The sequence below is a fragment of the Leopardus geoffroyi genome, chromosome B3 (genome assembly GCF_018350155.1).
Source record: "Leopardus geoffroyi isolate Oge1 chromosome B3, O.geoffroyi_Oge1_pat1.0, whole genome shotgun sequence".
In the NCBI taxonomy this organism is placed as follows: Eukaryota; Metazoa; Chordata; class Mammalia; order Carnivora; family Felidae; genus Leopardus; species Leopardus geoffroyi.
Window position 1 is genome coordinate 111,796,474 of NC_059337.1, and position 20,731 is coordinate 111,817,204.

Consider the following 20,731-nt stretch of genomic DNA (forward strand, 5'->3'; position numbering starts at 1 on the left):
CTGAACTGGAGGAAGGGGAATACCCAATTATAGCCTCTTTTAGCTTTCTATGTGGGGGGAAGAGAAATATCCAATTCCAGCTTCCTCTAGCCATCCTGTTTGACCTAAGGGGTGTGTGTGTGTGTGTGTGTGTGTGTGTGTGTGTGTGTGTGTGTGTGTATCTGGTTTGGGGGGGCGGGCAGACAGGACTGAGAAGAACTTTGAAGGTCATAACTCAGGAGCACAGGCTCCCTAAAAGACTGAGACCTAATCATAGGACTGTAGAACACTTCTTCTACCCATAAACCTTACCACATTACTAAATGCCTATTTGCTGCAGTTCCTTTTACGCAGTGCATCATTTTTGGCTTCCAACAACAACAAAAAAATTACAAGGCATGATAAAAAAGCAAAAAGCACAGTTTACAGAGACAGAGCAAGCATAAGGTTCAGACTCAAACATAGCAGGGATATTAGAATTATTGGACCAGGAATTTAAAACAATTACGACCAATATGCCAAGGGCTCTAATGAAGAAAGTAGACAACATGCAAGAATGGATGGATAATGTAAGTAGAAAGATGGAAATTCTAAGAAAGAAAAAGAAATGCTAGAAATAAAAAACCACTGTAACAGAAATGAAGAATGCCTTTGATGGGCTTATTAGAAGATGGAACATGGCTGAGGAAAAAGTCTCTGAGCTTGAGGATATGTCAGTAGAATCTTCTAAGATTTAAAAGCAAAGAGAAAAAAGACTGAAAAAAAAATTAAAATATAACCAAAGACTGTGGGACAGTCTCAGAAGATGTAATATATACATAATGGGAATACCAGAAGTAGAGGAAGGAGAAGAAAGAACAGAGGAACTTTTGAAGAAATAATTATGGAGTATTTCCCCAAATTAATGTCAGACTCCAAACCACAGATCTTGGAAGTTCAGAGAATACCAGGCAGGTTAAGTGTCCCCAAAACTTCACCTAGGCATATCATATTCAAATTGCAGAAAATCAAAGAAATAGGAAATAATCTTGAAAGAAGCCAGAGGGAAAAAACACCTTATCTATATAGGAGCAAGGGTAAAAATCATATCTGACTTCTCTTCAGAAACCATGCAAGCAAGAAGAGCATGGAGGGAAATACTTAAAAGTGTTGAGAGAAAAACCCAACAGTCTAGAATTCTTTGTCCTACTAAATTGTCCTTAAAAGTGAAGGAGAATAAAGACTTTCTCAGTTAACAAAAATGTAGAAAATTTGTTGCTAATGGGGTTGGAGTAGCTGGAGCAGCTGTATTAACTTCAGACAAAGCAGACTTCAGAGAAAGGAAACTATTCAAGTATAAGCAGGAACATTATATAATGATAAAGGGTTTAATTCTTTAGGAAGACATAATCCTTACTGTGGATGCACCTAACAATAAGCCATCAAAATATGTGAGGCAAGAACTGATAGAATTGCAAAGAGAAATAGATGAGTTCACTATTGTAGTTGGGTATCTCAACACTCTTCTATTAAAAAATGGACAGATCTTAGCAGACAGAAAATCAGTGAGGATATATTTGAACTCAACAGCACCATCAATCAACCAGATATGATTGACATCTATAGATTATTTCATCCAAAAACCACTAGAATACACATTTTTCTCAAAAATAAGGATGGTATTATTCAGAAATTTCAGAGTTCATTTTAGACTTTAATTTGTTTCCTGTAGGATTTGCTGATGCAAACAAGATCAGAAAAAAGAAAGATGAGGAACTCATTTAAAAAAATACAACAAATTATCACCTGCCTCTCCTTCCTCCTCCCCCCTCCCCCCCCACCCCATAATGTAGGGTGAGAATTTTATAGCTTCATTTTTATTGTGGTACACATTTTTCTGGCCTCAGGTTTGGTATAATAAATGAGTGTATGTGAGTTATATACTTTTATAAATGAAGCCTACCTGGCAGTTTCTCATTTGTAAGCTACTAGGAATATTTTGTACAACTCTTCGATTCCATGTAGCAAAATTTGAAAATTACTGTGAAATATGAATCCCTCAAGGCCTGGCCAGTATTTGATAATTATTGACCTTTGTTCCTGAATAATAGAACTCTCTAGATGTCTGACTCACTTACTTCCTTACTTTTCTTTCCTTACTTTTCTTTTCTTTTTTCTTTCTTTCTTTCTTTCTTTCTTTCTTTCTTTCTTTCTTTCTTTCTTTCTTTCTTTCTTTCTTTCTTTCTTTCTTTCTGAGTGATTTTGAGGAAGAACAGAAGTACATGATAAAGAACAAGTGAGAATTTGTAAAGGAAGAAAATATTCTAACTTGATTTTAGGTTTTCTAGGCTAGGAGAAGACAGATACTTTGCATGATAAACTGCTGAACTTCCTCAAGGAGAGATGAAAATGACTTTAGTTTGATTTTATATTTGAAATGGTTGATGTCTCATCCTTTTCTTACTGCTCTTGCTGTCCTTTAGAGCTATACTAGTGGGGAGCAGGAACATAGGTTTAAATTAGTGGAATGTAGGGGCATTGGGTAGAATGAAGATAAATATTTCACCTTCTTTCTTTAAATTTTAATTCTCATTCTCTGTTGCTCAAAGTGGTTTTCATGAATTGGCACCTAGTTTAAGAGGGGGCTAATTCTTAGCAAAGCTATTCTAATGACAAAAGGCATTCAGTGTTTTCCTGTTGAATTGCTGGAATAATATTGGGTTGACATCTAGTTGCATGCTAAATGCTGTGTCATTGTTATCATTTGTCTGCCTGGTAGACTCATGATAGTGACCTTACAGGGATTACTATTATAGGTATGATTTGCTAAAGGAATTAGAAATCTTACTAAAATGGATTTGGTGAAATCATTCCCTTTTCTGTAGAAAAACCAACAAAACTGAAACAAAAATAAAACAGCACATCAAATGAACTCTCTCCTTGGATCATAAGTAGTGGTTTAAGGACAAAAATCTATCAGTGTATAATCCTAGGGTTTCTGTCCTGTCTTAGCTGCTGATTTTCTGTACAAACCTTGATCAAGTCAAATCACTTCTTACCTGAGTTTCTTTATCTTCAAAATGAAGATAGTGTCTACCTTACAAAGCAATGATAAGAATTAAATGAGGAAATGTATGCAAAGTGCTCATGTTTGACATGTAGCAAGTGTCATTTCTCTTCCTCCTTCCTTTTGGCATCAGTAATATCTGGATTCCATCTCTTGAGTTCACTGGTAATTGATTGTGGGATCAAATTATCTTCTCTTTCCAAACCTCATTTTCCTTTAACATAAAATCATTAACACCCACTTTATAAAGTTGTGGTTGGAATTCAGTTCCTAGTATAGTCTAAGAAGTTTTTGTTGAAGCTGAATGTGAATGTTAAACTGCTAAAAACTTAAATAAATATGTGAGTTTTCCTGGATAAATCTTTTGGACACCAAATCCATACAATATGTGGAATATATACCAAGAAGAACATTAAAAGAAAAATTTCTGGTTGTGTTTTTTTAGGGAGGACTCTATAATTTTTGCTTAATGTGATTCATTGGGAAAGTAGGGAAATTATGGATCAAAGGATTTATTTTCACTTGAAATATCTACTTCTAGAAGGAATATTAATAGGGTAGTAAGGAAGTCAGACACTTGAATATGCCTCTTTCTTTGTTTTTATTATTTTATCTTAAGTGATGTCATTTTTTTTTAATTTTTTTTTTTCAACGTTTATTTATTTATTTTTTTGGGACAGAGAGAGACAGAGCATGAACGGGGGAGGGGCAGAGAGAGAGGGAGACACAGAATCAGAAACAGGCTCCAGGCTCTGAGCCATCAGCCCAGAGCCTGACGCGGGGCTCGAACCCACGGACCGCGAGATCGTGACCTGGCTGAAGTCGGACGCTTAACCGACTGCGCCACCCAGGCGCCCCAGTGATGTCATTTTTAATAAGACTTCAGTATACAATAATGGTTTTGTGAGAAGATCTTGGAAAATTAATTGGTACTGAAAATTTTCTAGTTTGTTAATTACCAGAGAAAGAATTAATTAACCAATATTAAAGTTTAGCTGGTAAAATAAGGTCGAGTCTCATAAATGAATCATGTTAAATGATTTATGAATTAAATCAGTGTTGTTGAATTTAACCATGTGTTAAATCAATATTATTTCTTTGACATAATCATAGAATAGAAATTGATGTGTGTGTGGTATATCGTATTGAACTAGGGAGTTTGTATTTTTAAGGATATTATATAGTTCCATGAATTTCAGTTAGATTTGTTTGAATGTGAATCACTTTTATAAATAATTAGCAGCAAAAATACCATTGGCTTTGTATCTTGAAGCAGTTGACTTAGATGTGTATAAGTTCAGATGAATGTAAATTGTAACTTACTTTCTTACACATTTCCCAAAAATTAGGAAATAATTTAGCATAGAGAGTGTTAATCACTTTCAAGAATTACCAGTTTATCGTTTTATTTGACATGCTATATTTCTTATTAGATGTTTGTTAACCACCCTGAAAATGTTACAGAAAGTAGGGAATAGTTTTGCATGCATAGTTTTTAGCTGCAAGGAAAAAAATAATCAGAAAATAGAATCAAAATTGAATTGCAAAAATATTTAAGTGCAGGCAAGATTCTGCTGAGAAAGTGGAGATGAATTTGTGTGTGAATATTAAAGACATATGGATATGTTGATTATGGCTAAGTTGAAGTAATTTTGTCATAAGGCAAAGGGCTTGCAAAGTTAGAATAAATGCATGCATTAAAGGTATTGATGAAATAAAAATAAGTTGGTATCTTCAAGGGTTTGTTTTGTTTGGTTGGTATTGTGTTTGTTTTTTAAAGAAACCAGGTACTTATAAAACTGGCTGTTAATTTTTTAACTTCTTTTTTTCTTAAAATTTAATGTTAAGAACTATTAGGATTCTGTGATTATACATTTACAACGTATTATTTGGGCACGTCTGTCACAAAGTAGTAAAATATTTTTGACCTTTTTTTATTGTGGTAAAATACATATAACATAAAATTTACCACTTAACCATTTTAAGTATGTAACTCAGTGCCATTAAGTACATTTGCACTGATGTAGAGCCATCACCACTGTATCTCTAGAACTTTTTCATCCTCCCGAACTACTATACTCATGAGGCATTAGTTCTGCATTCCTTATATCCATTGTTCTATTTTGTCTTTATGAATTTGACTATTTTGTGTCAATTTGTGTCAATTTATGTCAATTTGAATTTGACTATTCACATGAGTTGAATCCTATAATATTCATTCTTATGTGACTGACTTCTTTCACTTCACATAGTATCCGTAGGGTTCATCAGTGTTTTACCATGTATCAAAATTTCACTCGTTTTAAGATCAAATAATATTTTATTTTATGGATATGCCACATTTTGTTTATCCATTTATCAGCGGATATTTGGGTTGTTGTGACTAATGCCGTTATGAACATTGGTGTACAAGTATCTGTTTAAGTGTGCTAATATGTTTTTATGTATTTTTTAATATTTAAAAATTTTTGTGGTAATGAAATTCTGTTTAAATGGACCAGATAAATACCTATATTTTCAGTGATAATCAGTGAATATTAAATACCTATGTGTGTATTCTAAGTAGTGACGATATAAAGAATTATAAAATCATGATGCTGTTTTTGAAGAACTTGCAATCTAATAATAATAGGGTATGTTTATAAAAATACAGTGCTTGGCAGCATATACTTTTTGAAGCTGAAGAAGTATTCACCATCTAATACAAACCAAAATCCTCTCTCACTAAATTTTTGCATGTCATTCTCACCAGTTAGGAGGCAAAATACATGGCCATGATGAACATGCATATTCCATTCAAGCATATGTATTTAACAGATGCATTTAACATTCAAGTATAAATTCTGGAGTGATACTAAAATAGAAGTTAGATCATGACATTCATCTAAACAATTCTCTCCAATAAAAACATTCTTAGGTGTAACTTACATTTCTTTTCCCAGAGTCCCACCTTAACTCTGACCACATCTCCTGTCTCCATCCCCACCATGAGTAATTCTTTGTTGTGGATACATTTCTTAGGTATGTAAACTGGCTTAAGTGTAAATGAGTAAAAGGCAGAAGGATGAAGTCTGTATGTCTCCAGGTTCTTCACAGATTTGTGATTCCAATTTTAATTTCTATAGTATTTGGATTTTCCAAATGAGAGAAAACAGAATAGGCATGTAACACCTCTAAATAAGGTTTCTCAACAGATCTACTGCATAGTAATTTTAAAGGCCAAAATTTGATCAGATTATAAGATTTTGTTGTTTTGGTATTTCAATGGTCTTTTTCTTTCTCTCAAAACATTTTCCTGGAAAAGCAATATAAATCTTTTATGAATTAAATCATAACTTTGCAGTTTAATTGGATTTTTAAAGTTTTTCTGTGTGTGCCAGCTGGACCTTTTGGAGAGGGTTACTACTATTTTCCCACTGAAATGTTAGAGACCAACCACCGGTTAGAGTCACATTTCCTATGGATGATGTTTTGAAGCTCAAAAGGAACTTTGAAAATTTTAAACGCAACTGAACAGAGGTTCCAAAAGCTAATGCTGTAGTAGTATTTTTTTTTCTCTGTATCCATCTACCCAGAAGTGAGCCTGACTTGTCAGTGATAAGGACATTTTATAGGCTCATTACTCTGCAGAATGAAAAAAATGAAAACAGAACTAATTTCCAAGTTAAAACTTAAAAAATAGTGAAGGATGAATGAACAAGTATGATCATCCATTCATTCATGTATGAAAGTTTACTATGTACCAGACAGTCCACTAAACATAGGATATAAAGCAATGATTGAAATAGAATCAATCCCTCCATTTACAGAACTTAGATTGCCTAGAACAGGGAGTGGAACATAATACACACTTAAAAAATACTTGAATAAATGAGTGTCTGTTTTGTGAAGAAGGTTTTGGAGTAAGGGGCATTTTAGTGAAGAAGTATGGAGCATCCCGTCCCATTCATTGTATTATAGACAGTTCATGTAAAAAGTGAAAAAAGGGAAACAAACCAAATACTCTATTTATCTTTAACATTCAGGATGTGTGTGTGTGTGTGTGTGTGTGTGTGTGTGTGTATACATATATATATGTTTTTTTTTTTAATTTTTAAAATATTTATTTTGAGAGAGAGAGTGAGCAAGTGTGAGTGGGGGAGGGATAGAGAGAGAGGGAGAGAGAAAGAATCCCAAGCACATTCTGTGCTGTCGGCATAGAGCCCAACAATATGGGGTTCTATCTCACGAACCATGAGATGATTACCTGAGCTGAAATCAAGAGTCGGATGCTTAACCCACTGAGCCACCTAGGTGCCCCTGGAGGGTATATTTTTAAAATGAATAGTAACATTTTTAAATGTAATAGTAGGAAACTATTTAATAGTAATTTTAATTTTGTTTTATAGAGACTTTGAGGATATCTACATAAGTAGATGATGGGGAACTGAGGATGTCTACATAAGTAGATGATGGAGAACTGAAAACATTCTTTAGTTTTTTTGTGTGTTTGAAAACTTAAGTTTGGATGTAGATTAAAAAAATTTTTTTTTTAATGTTTATTTTTGAGAGAGAGAGAGAGAGAGAGAGAGAGAGAGAGAGAGACCACGAGCAGGGGAGGGGCAGAGAGAGAGGTAGACACAAAATCTGAAGCAGGTTCCAGGCTCTGAGCCATCAGCACGGAGCCCCGTACAGGGGCTGCGAGATCATGACCTGAGCCGAAGTCAGACGCTTAACTGACTGAGCCACCCAAGTGCCCCAAGGATATAGATATTAATAGATATTATTAGATTGAACTGCATTTTTTTATCTGAAGATTTCTTTTTGCTTTCTTCTTTGCTTAGTAGGATTACTGATTTTCTTAATTAAGGGAGAGAATACATGTGTTTTGGGAGTCCTGGTTATTGTTGGTCAATATTCTTAGATTTTAAAGGTATAATAGAGCAGATTATAGGAAATTATTTTTTCGTGACTATTTTCTTTCTAATTTCTTGCAGTAAGTTGTGTTTTTATCAGGACATTAGAGAACTCATGAAAAATTCCATTGTACACATATATTATTCATAACAAACAAATTTTATTCGAAATACTATAGCAACTTCACTGTTTTTTATCCTCTGGAAGATCATGTCGACTCTAATTATTGAAGCTTCAAATGATAAGTGATTGAATTTGAAAACTGTTTTAGGGTCTGTTTATCTTTTTAAAATGATTTTTAAATGATTATTACATTCTTGTTTAAATGATAGGTTAACATTGCTTAGGTATAAAAGAAGTATTATTCTTTTTCAGAACAAGAGTTTTGTCAGGGCACATAGTTCTTTGGACTGTGATACACCAAATTTGAGACAATTTCTTTTCTAGATGTTTAGCTATAAGTGCCATAATTGTATAAAATCTCAACACAGCATATGAAGCAAAGAGATCAAACTGTAAACCTTAGAAGATGATTTTAAGTTCCTTTCTCTCTCTCTCTCTCTTTTTTTTTTTTACTTTTTCATTTCTGAAAAATAAGATGCCTGTTCCAGTTCAATGAGTATGGTAATATCAAATCCGGGTAAAATAGTACATCTCATCTTGTCTTCATTTTTTAAGGTGAGATGGTTTATAGAATGGAGAATAAGTCATTTTGTTAGATGTTGACTCCTTTCTAGAATAAAAATACGAATCTAGCAGTAAATCATTGTTATACTTTAAATGTTTAAAATATAAGAAAGGAATTAACAGAAACACTGGAACAAAATTAATACCACATATATGAATGATAGATAACATTTATAATTGGTATTTTAATTATTTCATGATGACATGTATATAAATAGTATTATTTACATACATAAATACAATAATAATTTTGTATATGTTAGTCTAATGAAATTAATGGTTTCTCCTTTTATACATTGCCACTATGCTTAGGCTTTCCTTCATTGCACTCATTTATTCACTAGTCAACAGTATTTAGTGTCTGATAGGCACTGTTGTAGGCTTTGAGTGATACCAGTCAACAAAAGAGACAAATTATTGATCTTATGGATCGTATATTCCAGTGGGGATACAGATACTAAACAAACAAATGTTTAATGGTGGTAAGTATTTTAGACAAAAGTAAGTACATCAGGAAAGGTGATAGGGAATGTTGGAGTGAGGAGTGTACCATTTTTATGTGGAATGGTCAGGGAAAGTTTTATTGAGAAGGTAATACTTGAGTTGTGACCCGAATTTGATGAGGAAAGAACTATGGTGTATATTTGGGTAAGTGTGTTTCAGACAACAGGTTCAAAATCCCTGTGTTGGGTGTAGGCTCTGCATATTTTAGAACATAAGAAATTAGTTGTGTAATTATTTGTTTCATTTTTTCCTTTCCCAGTAGATTCTGTGATCCACTTTAAAAAGGGGATTATCTCTCTTTTGTCATCATTGTGTACTTGGCACTCAGTGTAGTGCCAAACACATGGCAGGAGTGGGGCACTGGATAAATATGGATAAATTCATGAAAGAAGAGGGAGAATTTTGAAGGAATTCCCCCACCCCACCCCACGCCTGCCTTTTAAAGTTCATACTATAAATATTTCAAGCTGCGGAAGTCTTTGTAGATCATAGGAAACAAGTGAGTTCTTTAGGTAGGTAGAATGATTCTTCCAAAGTCACTGTTAATTAGTAGTGTTCTTGTGATGGCAAAGATTTTATCTCTTATTCTTACTCTTAATAGGGATCCTTTTGTTTCAGATGTCTGGTCTAGACATGGGAAGATACTTGGCTGTGGAAAACCTTGCAGTAGAATCTGGAATCAGGTAGCTGGGTTGAATTGCCTTTTTGATACTTGCTGGCTGTGTGACACCATTAACACCTTTAAATTAATTCATTAATCCACCTGTAAATGCCTTGATTTTCTTATCTGTAAGACAGATATTGTTATTCTTATTCCAGTGTTCTTTACACTGGAACACTTTCTTTTGCATGATGGGATTTCCCATTAATCTTCTAATATACTATCATGTAGACATTCCCCCCCCCCCTTTTTAAAGGGAGTTATGATTAAGAACATAGGACTTTAGAATCAGACATTGGATTCTCTGAAAGTTTACTTCTTAAAGTTACTTGTTAACAGTATCAAAGTTTTTATCTAACTAATGAGAGAATAATCAGGAGGACATAAGAATTGCTCCCAAGAATTGAGCATCAGGAGTTCATGTATTCATTTAGGAAAGGGATGCCGTGATAAAATGACTAAGCTACATAAAAGTCTGATTAACTTTTAAAAGAAGGAAGTCAGATTGGGGATTTAATCCTTAGAAAACTTGGAATATAAAACATTTGAGTTCAATTTAGATATCATCATGGTCTTTATCATCATTTTTAGTATCATCAAATTGGATTTCATCATCATCTCCAGTGCCAAATGTATCTGTTTCATTGATTTCAGCATATTTTGGAAGCTTGCCACATGCCTTCAGATTTATACCTTCATCTGCATTGTATTTTAAAATTACATCAGCTTTGTTTTCCTCATCATCTGGCAGACCAGTATAATGTCTGAGGTATTTATTCAAATTATTTTCCTCATAAGACATAAGACATAAGACAAGTTCATAAGACATAACCTCTTCACACCACCAAGACACATTGCTTCTAATCGTACATTTCCCAGCATTTTGATTACTGAATTATACTTATTCATCCTGTTTACACACCAGCTTTTTTCAGGGTCATTTTCACTCTTACCCCTGTACCTGTTTTTACCCCTACCTTTATTCTTGGTCATGGCAATGCCTCATGGCATCATGGTCTCCTTTCCTGTGATGGCAGTGGCAGCTGTTCTTCCAAATGGCACGTGGAATGACCTAGCATGTGGTGTGATGTAGCACTCTGCAGGTGAGGGAGAGTTTTCAGACTGAGCTTTTCTGAGATGGACTCAGTGGCAGCAAATTTATTTCCTTCCCCCTTCTCTTTCCATGTATATTAATGTGTTTAAGGTTTTCTAGGGTAGCTCTAGAGGTAACCTTTACTCTTGTACTTTCTTAGCCTCATTACTAAGGTGGATCTCTCTTTGTGTCTTTACTGAATGCACCAAGGATTCAGTGGACTCTATCTTGCTTTTAAGAACTTGAATGATTCTTGGCCCTCTGTGAGCTCTCATATCATCAATAAAACCTGGTAATTTTTCTTTCCTAGAACGTGTTTTTGCTCAACCTTATGGGTTTTCAGCCTATGCACATATAGATTGTTATTCAGGTAATTTAAGGGGAATCTCTCTCTCTCTCTCTCTCTCTCTCTCTCTTTTGGGTTTTCCCCTTCAACATACTGTAATTTCAAAAGTGCTTTCAGAAAGAATCCCAGGTAATTATAGGTCTCACCTTCCCGCCCCCCCCCCCCTTTTTTTAGGAATCCTTTTGGTGCTGCCTGTTTTCCAAAGTCAGATACATAGTTTTTCCAGTTTTCTAGTTGTTTACATTTGGAAGGTTAATTCTGTGTCCTATTACTGCCTTGTGGTGAAAGTAGAGATTTCTTAACACTTTTAAAATGAAGAATGATATTCTTAGCAAATGATACATCCTGCTCATTTCAAATTGTGTTCAAATACCATTATGTGTAAAAATTCATTTTTAAATGTTGCTTAAATTAAATTGATCTTAGCAACAACATTTCTGTTATTCTTCCACACATAGCTGTAAATAAAAGCTGCCTTGGCTGCTTTTCATCTAATATTAGTTACCAGTCAACTGATGCATTAAATTAAAGTTGGTGTAATTCTAATGATTTATAATAGCTGATTCCTTTTGGTACTTTTATGCCTCACTGAAGATCACTTGCTGTTTTATGATACTTTTCTTTCTTCCTTCCTTCCTTCCTTCCTTCCTTCCTTCCTTCCTTCCTTCCTTCCTTCTTTCCTTCCTTCGAAGCTTCCTTCCTCCCTTTCTATCAGAATCAGTATAAAAAAGACCCCTTAAAATAAATAGTAACTTTTTACTAATAAAAATATTTTTGAGGGCACCTGGGTGGCCCAGTTGGTTTAAGTTCTTACACTTGATATTGGCTCAGGTCGTGAGCTTGTGGTGCTGGGATCGAGCCCCATGTGTGGCTTTGCACTGGGCCTGGAGCCTGCTTGGGATTCTCTTCCTTCCATTCTCTCTCTTCCCCTCCCCTGCTTTCTGTCTCTCTCAAAAAGAAATAAATAAACACTAAAAATATTTTTAAAATGTCTTGTTTCATCTATTAAGGATACACTGAAATAGTATAAGTTCAGTACTGCTCATTATTTCTTTAAAATTCCTTCAATGAGTTTTAAAACATTGGTAATTGGAAATAGAGTATAAACATGAACTGATATGAAGTTAATTGAGAATGTCTCATTAAGTCTGGAATAATGAAAAAAAAGGATGTGCTTGATGAAGAACAGTATACTGAGCTGAAAAAATTTTTTATAGGATTTGAGGTCCTTAGGAAAGAGTGAATGACTGACATGCTTATGTTGATTCAGTTGGTGACATGAGCTTAATTCTTTATCATTAATACTTACAGTATTTCATTTACTGTACTACATGCAAGGTATTCCATCTGATAGTCATTATGTGTCTGTGCTGTTCTTAGAAGACAGACTTGCAATTCTTAGGGGAGTATTTGAAAATGAGCCAGTAGTAGCATTGTGATTTATATGTTGTATGCTCAGGCTTAACAGAGGCATTTTTGATTGGCATTAGAATTGTACATCATAAATATTAAGAAAAAAATACTTAAGAAGTGTATAGCCATAATATACATATGTCTCAGAAGATGAGGGTCAAGGTTGTAATTATAGGTGAGAGAACTATAAATTCCTGAGTTCTGACAGATGGCAACAAAATGTCTGATTCTGTTACTTTTTATTATTTCTTAAAAACTTTTTCTGATGTCTTTAAAAATTACTGCTTTTAGATATATCCTTTGAATGTGGTGTAGAAGGCTGTTTACTCTTTAATTTTTTGACAGCAGATGTAAAATACAGACATCTAATTATTCAAGATCTTTTAGATACGAATGATTATTCAAACTAATGTAGTTACTAGAAACATTTGCCAAAGCTGCTTTTATTTTGGTCTGTTACTAAAAGAGATGCATCACCTGTAGTGTTGCTTAGGCAGCACGGATGCACTGCACTTCATCCTCCTAAACTGGTTATAGTTGAAATTTATGGATTATGTTTGTTATTTTGATAGTGTTGTTCTCTTGTAACTTTGCCCCTAAAGAGTAATGATCCCTTGGTCAGTCCAGCCATATTGCTTTGATTCATTTGGAATCAAAAAGATAGATCTGTGAATCTTGACTCCTGGTTTTGTGACCTTAGGCAAGTTACTTAACCTCTGCTGGTTTATTTGATATTATTATAGTATAGTAGTTAATTGACTGGGCTCTGGAGTGTTTGTGAGGACATGCATTCTAGCTGTGCTACTTATAAGCTATGTGACTTTGGGCAAGTTACTAACTTTATTGCCTTCTCTTCCTCATCTACAGATAATAATAGTACTTATCTGTAAAATGCTGTGAGTAAGCCTGGCACATACTAAATACTCAATAAATGCTTGCTATTGTTATTTTCTATAAATGAACAAAAATAACATAATAGGGTTATTATGAGGCCTGACTGAATAAATAGATCACTTTGCATGGGGACCTACTACATGTTCAGTATATGAGGTACTATAATGGATTGATGGTAATTTTGATCATGCAGTAATTGTGTCTGTGGAATAAGATCCAAGATTTATAAGAAAAGATACCACACTGGAGCTCCATTGATTTGCTAATTGGTTAAGACACAGAGTGAGTTCCAGCATTCTATTAGGTCACTTGTACAAAACAGATCAACTTTTATATTCCAGATGATGCACAAGATGTGGTAGATGAAAAATCCTATCCAATAAGATTTCAGAATTGTAATCTTAACTATATCTGTCGTAGTATCAGTATAGTTTGGGATTGGCCACATGCCATAGATGGCCAAGGAAGTAAAAGCATTTAGTGGGGAAAGCTTTTACATTAGCTGTATTGATTAAAGATATGATACAAAACTTCTCCCAATATCAAGGGTTACTCAGAAGATGTGAAAAATGAATAGGGATGTATGATGCAGGCTGCTAGTATTCTACTCAAACTTAAAATCTGTTTTTCTCCTTTTTTAAAAAAAAATTTTTTTAATGTTTATTTATTTTTGAGACAGAGAGAGATAGAGCATGAACGGGGGAGGGTCAGAGAGAGAGGGAGACACAGAATCTGAAGCAGGCGCCAGGCTCCGAGCTGTCAGCACAGAGCCCGACGCGGGGCTTGAACTCACGGACCGTGAGATCGTGACCTGAGCCGAAGTCGGACGCTCAACCGACTGAGCCACCCAGGCGCCCCCTGTTTTTCTCTTCTATACTAATAGAATTTTTTTTGTTTTTGTTTTTTTTTTTCCTTAAAGGTAGGCATATTGAAGCTTTGAAGGAAGGGCTATTTCCTAGCTGAGTGACTAAGTACTGGCAAAAGACACAAAAGCAGAAGTATTATGTGTGTGTGTGTGTGCTTGTAAAGGTCAGTAACTCAGCTGGAGGTGATCCCATTTTGTCATTCAGTTTCTCCTTTTTGACCCTTATTGTATGCATGATAAATGGAGCTTTAGCAAACATTTTGGACTGTGAGGTGATCTCGATGATGGAAGCTGGGGATGGAGAATGGTAGAAGAGAAAGTTAGAAACTTGGGTCCCTGAGGATACTGTGCAAACACCATCTTTACATGGCTAATCTTTAGACAATATTGACAAAAGAAAAAGTAAACCTCAATCTTGTTTAGCCAAGCTGCTGTTGTGTTGGGGTATTCTGTAATGTGCAAAACCATATCCTTATACTGAGGGGAAACAGTATAAATAAGAAAGTACTTTTGAGGTTTAATGGTTTGTGTTAGGGGTGTGTGTGTAGAGGGGATTGAAAATACAAAGAGAATTGGAGACTAACACTAACTGACTAAGGGATTGTGGATCTGTGTTGATCATACTGGTGAAATTTTATTAGATTAATAGGAAATATGAAACTTACTTTATGGGAAAAAAAATATTTAATAGTTCAATGACATGTGAACAATTAGTTATCAAATCACGTTTTGTTGGATATTGGGGGTAGTTAGAAGAACTGGTGAAATTGATGGGTGGGCCATAAGTCATTCTTGTCTTTAGAATATTAACATCTTTTTATAGGTTACTGTTGTTGGCTTGTGCTCTTGTTAAATGATGTATATATAACTTTGTAGTTTTTTTTTTACTGGTAAGTTCCTTTTTGTTAATGATGCTTCAAGTGTCTTCTCTCAAAATTTTGGATTGACAAATTTGAGAACAATGTTCTCAAACAATGTTTGAGAACATTGAATTAGCCATTTTCTGTGGAAGAGGTTGAGAAAAGATTTTGGAGCCTACACAGCAAATCACTGATATATTTTTTTAATTAATTAATTAATTAATTAATTATTTTTTTAGAGAGAGACAGAGAGCACAAGCAGGGGAAAGGGGCAGAGGGAAAGAGAGAGAATCCTAAGCAGGCCCCTTGCTCAGCGCGGAGCCTGACACGAGGTTTGATCCCATGACCCTGGGATCGGACACTCAACTATCTACCCAGGTACCCCATATTCGTTCACTTCTTTACATAAAGAAGATTCCAAAAAAATTATATATGCACTCATACTTGGGCTCTCACATTTTAATGGTTTCTGTGACACCACAATAATTGATTTGAGACATTTAATTCGGTAGCTTTGGATAGAAAAATGTTTAGATGCCTTAGTTGAGAATTTTACAATTTCTTAAGTCATGTTGCCCAATCTTTGTTTTAGTTTTATTTGGATAGTATGGAATAACAGGTCTAGAAAGACTGCAGAAGGTGATATGTTTCATTGTAATTTATTAGACGTGCTATATATTCTTTACCTTTGTTTTTACCTTGTGGATCTATTCATTCCTTTCCATTTATCTCTGATTAATTTTTATTTAAAAAAATTTTTAATTTGCTCTTTAATGTTTATTTTTGAGAGAGAGAGAGAGAGTCAGAGCATGAGTGGGGAAGGAGCAGAGGGAGAGGGAGACACAGAATCCGAAGCAGGTTCCAGGCTCTGAGCTGTCAGTACAGAGCCTGAAGTGGTGCTCAAACCCATGAATAGTGAGATCATGACCTGATCTCAGGTCGGTGCTTAACCGACTGAGCCACCCAGGGGCCCCTGTTTAATTTTTATTTAAAGGTTAATAAATATTAATTACAGCACATACTTTACTCATGTCACTTTTTGTCACCTTATTTCTTTTTTTATCTTTATTTTTAGATTTTCCTAGGAGGTACATAGAACTCGAGTGGTGTGGAAAATAACTACATACCCTCAAATCTCCATTCTATGGGATAGAACATCATCTTCAATAATAAGTTCCCTTTGGTGATGGCAATATAATATTCCATTATATAATCATTAGTTTTTTAGTCTTTAGTACATGTTCACTAATATATATTTAATATTTCTTTTTTTGGCCAATTTTCCCATAATTAAACAATTAATAATATACACAACTGAATTGTGCACTTTAAATGAGTAGATTATGATGTGTGAATTATATTTCAATAAGAATGTTAATACTTTACAAATATAATTTTCCTTCCCCTTTAAATCCTTCTTTGGAGGGGCGCCTGGGTGGCGCAGTCTGTTAAGCGTCCGACTTCAGCCAGGTCACGATCTCGCGGTCCGTGAGTTCGAGCCCCGCGTCGGGCTCTGGGCTGATGGCTTTGAGCCTGGAGCCTGTTTCCGATTCTGTGTCTCCCTCTCTCTCTGCCCCTCCCCCGTTCATGCTCTGTCTCTCTCTGTCCCAAAAATAAATAAACGTTGAAAAAAAAAATCCTTCTTTGGAAAAATGGAAGAATTTAAGAAGAAAGGAAATAATGTGTCCTCAGCTAGGAGTGGTGACAGCTATAGCAATTGCGTTCTTTTCTCTAAAGCACCCTGAATGTTTAGGGTAAGGTTCTATGTTGGACATTTTGGGCATCTTGACATTTGCTGGCACTGGAAAGATATGACAAGGGAGAACTGGGAATTTGTTACATAAATAGTAACTATTATTAAATAATTTGGTGTCTACTTGGCACAGGACATTGCTGTCCCTGCTATTTTTTGTTTGTTTGTTTGTTTGTCGTTTCACTTTTTTTAATTTTATTTTTTTAAAATTTACATCCAAATTAGTTAGCATATAGTGCAACAATGATTTCAGTAGATTCCTTAGTGCTCCTTACCCATTTAGCCCATCCCCCCTCCCACACCCCCTCCAGTAGCCCTCTGTTTGTCCTCCATGTTTATGAATCTCTTCTGTTTTGTCCCCCTCCCTGTTTATATTATTTTTGTATCCCTTCCCTTATGTTCACCTGCTTTGTCTCTTAAAGTCCTCATGTGAGTGAATTCATATGATTTTTGTCTTTCACTGACTGTCTAATTTTACTTAGCATAATACCCTCCAGTTCCATCCATGTAGTTGTAAATGGTAAGATTTCATTCTTTCTGATTGCCAAGTAATACTCCATTGTATATGTATACACCACATCTTTATCCATTCATCCATCAATGGACGTTTGGGCTCTTTCCGTACTTTGGCTATTGTTGATAACACTGCTATAAACATTGGGGTGCATGTGTCCCTTCAAAACAGCATACCTGTATCCCTTGGATAAATACCTAGTAGTGCAATTGCTGGGTCGTAGGGTAGTTCTATTTTTAGTTTTTTGAGGAACCTCCATACTGTTTTCCAGAGTGGCTGCACCAGCTTGTCTTCCCACCAACAATGCAAAAGAAATCCTCTTTCTTCGCATCCTTGCCAACATCTGTTGTTGCCTGAGTTGTTAATGTTAGCAATTCTGACAGGTATAATGTGGAATCTCATTGTGGTTTTGATTTGTATTTCCCTGATGATGAGTGATGTTGAGCATTTTTTCATGTGTCAGTTGGCCATCTGGATGTCTTGTTTGGAGAAGTGTCTATTCTTGTCTTTTGCCCATTTCTTCACTGGATTCTGTGTTTTTTAGGTGTTGAGCTTGATAAGTTCTTTGTAGATTTTGGATACTAACCCTTTATGTGATATGTTTTTTGCAAATATCTTCTCCCATTCTGTTGGAGGCCTTTTAGTTTTGCTGATTGTTTCCTTCGCTGTGCAGAAGCTTTTTATTTGATGAAAATATTAGAAGATATTTTATTATTTTTTGATGAGGTCCCAGTAGTTCATTTTTGCTTTTGTTTCCCTTTGCCTCTGGAGACGCGTTGAGTAAGAAGTTGCTGCGGCCAAGATCAAAGAGGTTTTTGCTTGCTTTCTCCTCGAGGATTTTGATGGTTTCCTGTCTTACATTTAGGTGTCTCATCCATTTTGAGTTTATTTTTGTGTATAGTGTAAGAAAAGTGGTCCAGGTTCATTCTTCTGCATGTCGCTGTCCAGTTTTCCCAGCCCCACGTGCTGAAGAGGCTGCCTTTATTCCATTGGATATTCTTTCCTGCTTTGTCAAAGATTAGTTGGCCATATGTTTGTGGGTCCATTTCTGTGTTCTCTATTCTGTTCCATTGATCTGAGTGTCTGTTCTTGTGCCAGTACCATACTGTCTTGATGATTACAGCTTTGTAGTATAGCTTGAAGTCTGGGATTGTGATGCCTCCTGCTTTGTTTTTCTTTTTCAAGATTGCTTTGGCTATTCAGGGTCTTTTCTGGTTCCATAAAAATTTTAGGATTATTTGTTGTAGCTCTGTGAAGAATGCTGGTGTTATTTTGATAGGGATTGCATTGAATATGTAGATTGCTTTGGGTAGTATCGACATTTTAACAATATTTGTTCTTCCTATCCAGGAGCATGGAATCTTTTTCCATTTTTTTGTGTCTTCAATTTTTTCATAAGCTTTCTACAGTTTTCAGTGTATAGATTTTCATCTCTTTGGTTAGATTTATTCCTAGGTATTTTATGGTTTTTGATGCAATTGTAAATGGGATTGATTCCTTGATTTCTCTTTCTGTTGCTTCATTATTGGTGTATAGGAATGCAGCCGATTTCTTTGTGTTGATTTTATATCCTGCAACTTTGCTGAATTCATGAATCAGTTCTAGCAGTTTTTTGGTGGAATCTTTTGAGTTTTCCATATAGAGTATCATGTCATTTGCAAAGAGTGAAAGTTTGATCTCTTGGGTGATTTGGATGTCTTTTATTTCTCTGTGTTGTCTGGTTGCAGAAGCTAAGACTTCCCATACTGTGTTGAATAACGGTGGAGAGAGTGGACCTCCCTGTCTTGTTCCTGACCTTAGGGGAAAAACTCTCAGTTTTTCCCCATTGAAGATATTAGCGTTAGGTCTTTCATATATGGCTTTTATGATCTTGAGATATGATCCTTCTATCCCTACTTTCTTGAGGGTTTTTTATCAAGAAAGGATGTTGTATTTTGTCACATGCTTTCTCTGCATCTATTGAAAGGATCATATGGTTCTTGTCCTTTCTTTTATTGATGTGATGAATCACGTTAGTTGTTTTGCAGATATTGAACCAGCCCTGCATCCAGGTATAAATCCTACTTGGTCGTGGTGAATAATTTTGTAATGTATTGTTGGTTCCGGTTGCCTAATATCTTGTTGAGGATTTTTGCATCCATGTTCATCAGGGAAATTGGTCTATAGTTCTCCTTTTTAGTGGGGTCTCTGTCTTGTTTTGGAATCAAGGTAATGCTGGCTTCATAGAATGAGTTTGGGTTTTCCTTCCATTTCTATTTTTTGGAACACCTTCAAGAGATTAGGTGATAACTCTTCCTTAGATGTTTGGTAGAATCTCCCTGGAAAGTCATCTGGCCCTGGACTCTTGTTTTTTTTTGGATTTTTGATTACTAATTCGATTTCCTTACTGGGTATTGGTCTGTTCAAATTTTCTATTTCTTTTTGTTTCAGTTTTGGTAGTGTGTATGTTTCAAGGAATTTGTCCATTTCTTCCAGATTGCCCATTTTATTGGCATGTAATTGCTCATAATATTCTCTTATTATTTTTTTTATTTCTGCTGTGTTGGTTGTGATCTCTCCTCTTTCATTCTTGATTTTATTTATTTGGGTCCTTTCCTTTTTCTTTTTGATCAAACTGGCTAGTGGTTTATCAATTTTGTTAATTCTTTCAAAGAACCAGCTTCTGGTTTCATTGATCTGTTCTGTTTTTTTTTGGTTTCGATAACATTAATTTCTGCTCTGATCTTTATTATTTCCTGTCTTCTGCTGGTTTTGGGATTTATTTGCTGTTTTTTTCCCAGCTCTTTCAGGCGTAAGGTTAGGTTGTGTATCTGAGATCTTTCTTCCTTCTTTAGGAAGGCCTGGATTGCTATATGCTTTCCTCTTTGCTGTGTCCCAGAGGTTTTGGATTGTGGTGTTATCATTTTCATTGGTTTCCATGAACTTTTTAATTTCCTCTTTAACTTCTTGGTTAGCCCATTTGTTCTTTAGTAGGATGTTCTTTAGTCTCCAAGTATTTGTTACCTTTCCAAATTTTTTCTTGTGGTTGATTTTGAGTTTCATAGCATTGTGGTCTGAAAATATGCACGATATGATCTCGATCTTTTTGTACTTGCTGAGGGCTTATTTGTGTCCCAGTATGTGGTCTGTTCTGGAAAACGTTCCATGTGCACTGGAGAAGAATGTATATTCTGCTGCTTTAGGATGAAATGTTCTGAATATATCTGTCAAGTCCATCTGG

At 35.1% G+C, this 20,731-nt stretch overlaps 1 protein-coding gene and 1 pseudogene across 17 annotated transcripts in view; one reads left to right on the forward strand and one right to left on the reverse strand.

Annotated features, from left to right (window-relative positions):
* The window catches only part of FUT8 (fucosyltransferase 8), a 310,681-nt gene that overhangs the window by 103,910 nt on the left and 186,040 nt on the right, over positions 1-20,731 (forward strand). For 8 of the 17 annotated variants that reach the window (XM_045451266.1, XM_045451270.1, XM_045451278.1 and 5 more), the window contains one exon: positions 9,731-9,795. The exons of the other annotated variants lie outside the window; for them this stretch is intronic. The gene's annotated coding sequence lies outside the window, so the exon portion shown is untranslated. The remainder of the gene's footprint in view (positions 1-9,730; positions 9,796-20,731) is intronic. 17 annotated transcript variants of the gene reach the window in all.
* Positions 10,295-11,163, reverse strand: LOC123584001 (annotated as a pseudogene).